Source organism: Ptychodera flava, chromosome 9 (genome assembly GCF_041260155.1).
Source record: "Ptychodera flava strain L36383 chromosome 9, AS_Pfla_20210202, whole genome shotgun sequence".
Classification (NCBI taxonomy): domain Eukaryota; kingdom Metazoa; phylum Hemichordata; class Enteropneusta; family Ptychoderidae; genus Ptychodera; species Ptychodera flava.
Window position 1 is genome coordinate 43294810 of NC_091936.1, and position 9048 is coordinate 43303857.

Genomic DNA, 9048 nt, shown 5'->3' on the forward strand with positions numbered 1-9048 from the left:
ATACTGATAATATATTAATTACAGTAATGTCAAGGTTTTATCTATTAAATAATAGTAATTGTTCCGATTTGAAATAAATCAGATCTAGTATTTTGAACCTCTCTCGTCTTACGTTTTCGAACGTAAAAACAGCTTTGACATGTGATTACTGAGTTTTGCCCTCTACGTTGCCCGAACATCTGTACTACCAATTACGACACCAAACAAAGGGACGCCTGAATGCAAAAAGGCCGACGATTCCCTTGAAACTGTCTACAAGTGAAAACAGACAATAGGAAAATGAACTGGTTAGTTTCCCTTATATGTCAGCCCATTAGTCGTAAGAGTCGTAAACGTCAGACTCTAACTTGTTGTGTCACAGTTGTCCACAAAGAGTCTGGTAAATGGTCCAAACTTTTTTTATTTTCCTTTATAACCATCTATTGTCCATGAAATTGTTCACAGACTGATTGATTAAACTTCGGTCAACAACACAAGTATCTCACCGAAATCGAGAGAAAAGGATCGAATTCGTATAACCATAGTCTGCTTTCCGTACATTGTTCAACAACCCTGGTATTATTGATCTGTTTACGCTAATAAGAAAAGCTTGCCACACAGACGCAAATCAAAACAGTCCTTGTGCATTGCATTTCGGATACCATTAACATTCTTTGAATATTTCTGCCATAGGGATTCACTGTACTTGCGAGTATTTACTGGCAAATGCGACAGCGTACTATCTTTTTATGTCGATATTTCAACATTTCTAAATGTTGAGTTTATTCATCGCAATATATAATGCATACATCCATCCATTAATTTTAAATGGATACCTGAAAATTCCATCCAAGCTTAAGTGTGCTATGTTAAGATATTATCATCTTTCTAGAAGAAGCACGTTAACGTGGTAATATTAACAGATTCTGTCCGACCGCGCGGATCATGTAGTTCCTCTTTATGTTGCAGACGTAACCGCACCGTACAGTTCATTCGGAATCCGCAACTACCTGGTCTGTACACGGTTACGTCACTGCAATGTCCTGTAACAGCGCCGCCTAGAGACACATGCAGAATTGCCGAACTTCTGGGATATCGATCGAGACATCACGGCAAAGAAAAAGTTCAGCGCTATTTCATTAACTTCCAATGAAATATGAAAATTGCTCATGGATTGCAGTCTATGAAGGCTACAAGTAAATATAGTCTGTATGTAATGTTTCTGACCCGAGGCCAGTCTATCATTCAGCAGCCAAACTGTCTGCAAGCTTTTGTGTTACTTCAGTTTACATGTAAAAAGTGACTTACAGTTTTTAAAGAGACATTTACATCTGTCAGTCTAAGGGACAGTATAAAATGTACACAAATTAATCTTTGCTCAGATATTACACCAGAACAAAAAGGCACATTAATGGATGTGGTTCTTGCATTGACCGTAAGCCAATAATCGATATGCCATTGAGTGAAATTCTCACATCTTTGAATTCAACTTTAACCCTTTCTACATTGTGAAATATTTGAATTTCACTTATTCTAAAATCAATAATGTGCTGTCAGTCATTCACAGAGCGTTTTCCAAATCAGTGCATTAGATGATGAAGTCGTCATCATGTTTACAACCTGGGTACTTTATCAACCACTCCGGGATGCGAATGCTTGTGTCAGGGTCTTTTACTTCTGTGTGTGTATGTGTGTGTGTGTGTATGTGTTTGTCTATGGGCAGCAGGAAGTTTAACTCGCGCTTAAATTCAAAGCGTACGCCTTCTTGTCACAAAATTTCACGCAGTCTCTCTCTCTCTCTCTCTCTCTCTCTCTCTCTCTCTCTCTCTCTCTCTCTCTCTCTCTCTCTCAGATTCTCCAAAAATTTTTATGCAGTTCTTAGACAATAATGCAATCATTATTTCTTTTTTGAAATTCATTCTGAGTGCTAAGCGTCAAACATGCATTTTTTATCCAAAGCTATCTTTGCAATACGTTTATTCATAAACAATGATACTGATAACACAAAGTCACGCTATCAAACGTTCCGTCATGGTATACCTGTAAGGGTTAGGTCTGTGGTTAAGAATCATGAAAATGTGCAATTTTGTTTAATGGTAGGGAATACAATTTTTTCAGGAATTCTTTGAGTTTTCATTCATGTAAACTCAGTATGTATTGGAAAAGGCAGCAAAACTGCAAAATCGTTTTTGACGACTTGTCGCCTATAGGCTGTTTCATCTTTCTTCCCATCATAAGCTGTAATCATTATCATCCCTGTATAATTGAAAATAGAAGACATTTCAATTGTTTAGATGGAATCAACGAAGGTTAAAAGATTGTGTTTTGATTTGTTTTGTTTTGTTTTTTGTTTTGTTTTTTGTATCAAAGAGGTGTCATTATTTTGAACTAGTGTTTCTAGAATAGGAGGTTAAAGAACATTGGTATAGAAACAAGCATCCACTGAGTTTAAAACTGGCCATTGGGATAAAACGCGTCTTGAAGCAACAAGTTTTACACAGTTGCTCAAACTTCCCTGAAGCAAACTTTAAAGCATTCTTTCTAATCAATAAAATCAGAGGCACTTTGTGAAATGTTGATCTAAAGAAACAAAATAAGCAATATTTGAAATTCAAAATAGCCTCTATATCCTGTTCTAATTCTAGGGGGAAAAGTTAATTTTCGATTTTCACAAAAAGAAGGCAGTGAAAACTGCATTTATTGCACAGAACGCTAACTAGTTCCGCGCAAGGAGCATACCAGAAACGTTTCGTAAAATGTACGTGTCCGAACAGCTGTTCCAGGGGCGAATTTGCGAATTTCACCTTAACAGTAGCTTTGTCTTTCATTCTGTGCGTATAAGTATAATCTAGTCATCAAAGACTGTAAACGAAGTTTCCCGGCTGCCATTAAAGTCTTACTTTGATTTATTTGCAGAGTTGTAAACAACGTCATTGCTTGTCATTTACTGTTTTGTTGGTTCGTTCCCAAGCAGCTATTAAGAACATAACATGAAGACTAAACACGCCCTGATAATAGACACCGTGGTATCTCAGAAACTCTGAAATTCGTAGAGATGGTAACTTTATTGGTGTCTCCGAAAAACAAAATCATAGCTTTCTGGTTTAGGTATTTTACGAGTCCAGTCTTTTTCACCGTTACTTGTATTCTTTCCGATCAGTGGCAACACGCGGACACACAATGATGTAAATGACACGAAGGTTGACATGAAAAAACTTGGCTAAGATTAAATCTAATGTTCAATACATTTTACTTCTCGGTCACATCCAATGGAAAGAAGTGTTACTTCAAATATTAATCATACGAGTCACTGTTGGTAATATTAATTAGGATCCGAGCAGGATTTCAATCCAAAGCGTGATTAAAATGAATTTCTCACGTCACATCATGGCTGATACTTCATGTTTTATTCAGTATTGTAGAAATTATTAGTTTACATTCCGCCATCGTTACCCTACAGTGTTATTAGGCCAGGCAAAATAAGTCAATTATTTCTCGAAATCGATGCTCCTACTTTTATCGATATGGATTTTTAATCCCGTAAAGTAGCTTCAAATACTGCCGCATTGTTTTCAATATTTATTTTCAGAGAAATTTTATTCCGCCTTTTCCCAGGTGACCGTGAACTCCATGATAGTGTTGTTGTAGGACAAGCTGTGAACTGCATGACTCCAAGGAAGACAACTCACAACACTGTAAAAACTCCATCATTTGAAATGCAGCTTCTTTACCAGAGGGCATAAATCTCCTTGTGAGTACTTCATTATGCGGCAACCTTGTTCTTGCTTCAGTGCATAGTGAATAAATGCATTCAAAGCATTGTTTATTGTTTGTTTTTCTCCGATGATATACATTTACTCAGCATTCATTGTCATTTAATTATCAAAATTGATTCGTTTATATTATTTCTATTACTTTTTGTTTCTTTTGTTAAATGCACATCTTCTTCTACTACCAAAATAACATTGAAATATATTCAGTATTCAACTCGTCATCACAATATATGTTTTAATTAATACCCAATGTCAGTGTTGTCAATTACATTATGCTATATGGCTTAGGACACAATCAGAATTAGTGGAAAATTGTACAAAAATGTTATCTCCTCTCTCAATCAAGTATAATTTTCCAAATTATAGAGAAGAATCACCGGGTGTGCTTAAAAGTACGTTTTCAGAATTTTTAAAACTAGTCTATGAGTCTATGAAACTATCTACACTCGGGAGACATGGTAGACTTACCCTGACGAATTCCCAATGGTATAAATCATAATGAATCATGGGATATCTCCAGTTTTGTGATAGAATCAAATAATTTAGAAATAACCGGGACTGGTTTCTAGAGTATGGGTCTATCATGCGGGCCTTCACGAAACAGATCCTGACACTTTTTGTACAAAATCATGCAAAATGTTACCTCTACATATCGGCAATGTCCTATAATTTTTGTCTTTATTGTAATTTGTAGTCATAAATCTTCCTGGAAACAGCCCATGTGGTTCTTTTGCAATTCACTTTGCTGGTTCCTACAGATGTTCACAACAAGATACTTATTAAAAACATTTAAGTTGTGACAAAATCAATTATATTGATTTTAGGATAGCTTAGTTTTTCAGAATATCATACAGAAAAAGCTTTTCTGATTGCTTGAAGAGTGAACTTTGGTTTTCAGATACCAAACATTCCAAGAAATTTACAGTTCTTTAAAACGTTTATAGAAAATTGTTATAAAGAAAAGTCCGGTTTCATATGCCTTTTTCCTGAAGTTCTGTTAACTCTTTTAGGTTTAAGAAAGTTTGTGAAGTTCTTTTGAGTTCAACAAAGTTTTAAATAAAACACAATTGGGACAAATTTGGGAGAATATGTACTTTTAATTGTTAAAATATATGAAAAGCGTTCCGGCGGTGCCCTATAGCTGAAAGTTGCAGTATTACAAATTACTAATAAAAAACAAGTAAATTGCAAAAAAAAAGGAATAGTAGATGAGTTTAAATTTTCAGATTAAACCAACATTACCACAATATCCTATTTTCTAACATTATTTCCATTCGTGTTATAGTGTGTATTTATTCTTCAAATATTTATTCCTAAAAAATTGTAAAATTTTTTTTTGGTTCAGCAAAGATTTACTTTCATATACAGTTCTACGTTATGGTCACTATTACGAATTTATCCATGTTATTGTTCTTTCATTGCCTTAAAAGTTTTCACCACTGTTTACAACGCACAATGTTAGCTTCTTATCGGTGTTTCTATGATGCAGAGGAGTAAAGCTGTTTATTTTAACCTTTCAGGGTGCTGAAAGTGTTTACAGGTCATTCTTTTACAATTTCCATCATTGTTTAAAAATCAAGTCACGACTGGGGTAACTGCAATTCTGGTGCAATGAATATCACAAAATAAAATTATTTACCGAGATTTGACTTGCAGCTGAACAGTTTTAAATATTTTATCAAATGGCATACAATATATATATATATATATATAATATATATATATATAATATATATATATATATATATATATATATATATATATATATATCATAACCACGCCACCGACAACACTGGGGACAACCTGAAAAACCACAGTCGAACATATATATATATATATATATATATATATATATATATATATATATATATATATATATATATATATATATGTCATTGACATATATATATATGTCATTGACATATATATATATATATATATATATATATATAATATATATATATATATATATATATATATATATATATATATATATATATGTCATTGTCATTACCAGTACTTTCTCTTGCAGTTAAACGGGTTCAAGAGAAAGTGTTAAACTTTAAAATATATGTAAGTATTATAAACTGATATTTGACAAACATTAACAATGCATTATCTGATACTTAGCAGTAGTGCATTTGTAAACACATTGCAAATAACCAGAATGTAAGAACACACCCATGCATACTCTGGTTTTCGCTTGTATATTTCCACTAACCCGTTCATGCCATATACCATAGGCAACAGATAAATTATCAACCAATTTGCAGTAGCATTATGAGCAAAAAGGACGTACAGCATAAGTTACGTCCTTTATGCACGGGTTGATTTTCTGTTTTCAATGAAATATTCTTGAATAGCATCATCATTATAGGGGTCGCAACTCAAGTTCCGTCCCAATTGCAATATCAGTTATATCGACTTTTTTTTACTCAAAATTTTCACAATAGATGCATTTCACATTCCCTAACAAAAATATATCAAAAACTCAATTTTGACCTAAACATGTGTTACGTCACACAGTGGGACATCGAAATGGCCGGCGATTGTCTTTTTTCCAAAATTCCTCCAGCTCCTCCCCCTCCCCGAAATCAAATGGCCCAACCCTTAAATCAAATAGTGGTTAGTTTTGCTAGGCTCCTACCCTTCTCGATAGCTGCGGAGAAACATCAACAGCAATGACGTATGGTTGTTGCGTCGTGACAAAGCCAAGTGTTACAAACAATGTTCCCCATAGCTTCCACATGAATTTAGAACAATGAATGTAGGATTCGGTTTCTTCTTATAGTTCTTCTTCGACCTTTATTTACATTGCGCAAAAAACACAGACTCTGGAATGTTTTGGTCTCCTGGCTGGAAGCTTTACTCTTCCTCCCAAAGACGTTTCTGACACTTACGGTGTAAATAAAACAAACTGAATTCGAATTCATGCATCAAGGATCGTGTACACAATGTGACTTTTGTCAATTTATGAGTGGAACCATACACCCGGCGTCTTCAGCTCTCACTGCACCACATGTGCAAATACTTAGGTATTTTTAAACTTTCTATTTACTTTCTTTGTTTGATTTTGACCACTTCTTGGCAATGGAATTCATTCCTACTAAGATGGATAGATGGAACTATTAATACGGATTAGAATTTGTATGGATATGACTTTGACGTCATTGTTTTCACATCTCAAATGACACTGCGTCAAGTTTGTCCAGACACCGAGTTTCGTACTAGCTTATATAGTCCGTTTTCATTGTTTCCCCCTTTACTTTCCTTCGTATACGATGACTAAAAGTGTTTCTTTGCCTGTGTCTAAACTTGAAGACAAACAGTTTGATGTATTGCCAAGGGCTATTTGTGTTGTTAGCCTTCTTGAAACGCATTCTGGAAATGTCTGACAGATCGGTTCGTTCGAAGGATGAAGCCCAAACTCCTCCTTTTCAACTATTTTTGTTGATTTCAAACACGACCATAAATATTTGTGAATGGTTTGTAACAAAAGGTCTGGCGAAATTATGTCATCTTTTTAACTTTTAATACTTATTCCCTACAGCGTATTCGCAACTATAAATATTCGCGACTGGGTGATACCTCATATCTTACAAAAGGTCTGGCGTATTTCGCGAATTCATCTCATCTTGTCACCTTCCAATAACTATTCCCTACAGGGTATTTGCGTTTGAAAAAAGGTTCTCTTTGTTTCCATGTACACATATGGTGATTCCTGTTCATTGATGTTCTTTTCACCTTCAAAGAGTCCGTCAAAATACAAAGACACTTTCCTTTACGTCAATTCTGCCGGGAATACCTAATCGGCTTTAGATTCAATGAAAAGTTGACAAGAGTTGTCCGGTACAATGAAACCATCCCCTGGTGGCAATGACATGTTGCAAAGAGACCTTCGCGGTCCAGAAGATACTGTAACAATGGACGTTTATTGTATGTTGAGAAAGTTTGGTATATCGTGCGGAAAATGAACAGACGAAGCTACGAATCCTCTAAACGAGACATCCAGACTTGTTTTAAAGAACATAGCATGTGTTGGATAACTGACTCATGTTGACGTTGAAATGAAGCCAATTCTATGTTTGTGGGTTAGTCAGCGCTATTCAAACTAGGGTTTCACCGCTCTTTGATATTTGAAATCAATGCGAGCCTGAGAAAAGCCCTGTGAATACAGCGAAATCACGGCATACCATTTGGAGGAAGGAAACAAATAATGAAAGTCATGTCACTTAAAGAGAGTCAAATCTACCGAAAACACTTAAGTAAACACATAATTCACTGTCGATGATTAAACCATACACAGTATCATTCAGGGGACGACGGTACCAGAGAAGAGTGTCTGTAAAAGCTTCTGCCGCTGACTAGAAGTTGAATTAGCGCGACGAGTGATACACTAACCGTACAAAGGTGCTAGGTGGCTAACATATTTCATTTCTATTAGTTGCAAAGGTCGTGAGGTCAACGCTGCTCCAATGTACGTTTCAGTGCTCCTAGCTTGTCCATTACGCAGGATAAATCATCTCTAAAAGCTGTATATATTTAATTTGGTCCCCCCACTTGGTGTTTCCAATTGCCCCACCCCGGGGTGCAAACAATATTTCTTCGCGCTGCAATTCCCGGGAAATTTATCAAGTAGGCCTATGTTGAAAAGTTGTTCTATATGTTACGGACATGCATGACTTATGTTTCCATAGTAATTGCCTAAATACTTTAATTAGATCGAGTAGGACGCGATTGGTTGAAAACCTGACACAAAACCGGGCTGTAAAAACTGCCCCCATAACCTTGTCATTATTGTCAATTTGATCCGTTGGGACGAAGTAAGAACAAAATGGCAACATCGTGATTTGGACGAGGAACAATAGGCTTTGTCACCTCTTAGTTGAAAGTGTTAGCAATACAATAGAAGAACCCTGCCGAGTCCATTGCTATAATATCCTGGCTTAGGAGTGATTAAAAAAAAATCAAAAACCTCGCAGTTATTCTTTGTACTTTTACAGTGACAGAATTAACCCTGTTTGGAGACTTGTACCTTGGCAGCATCCTCCGATGTCCTGACAGACCATAGCATCGGACGGGAAATGCTTTGTTAATGCCAGGAATTTCAGCGGCGAAAGGGCGACACCTTGGTCGCATTATCTCAAACGATAACACCAAGTGGAGTGAAGGATTTGTAAATGGCGTTCATTTCAAAAAAAAAGGTTGATGGCAGAAATAACCAATTAATTTGCGGATATTGGAAACCGTCTCCGGAGCGTTTGATGTAAATTAGCGTTGGGCTGGAGGTCAAATC

General features: G+C 35.7%; 1 protein-coding gene across 1 annotated transcript in view; it reads left to right on the forward strand.

Annotated features, from left to right (window-relative positions):
- Positions 1 to 9048, forward strand: part of LOC139141127 (probable serine carboxypeptidase CPVL) — a 601148-nt gene that overhangs the window by 484856 nt on the left and 107244 nt on the right. The window lies entirely within an intron of this gene.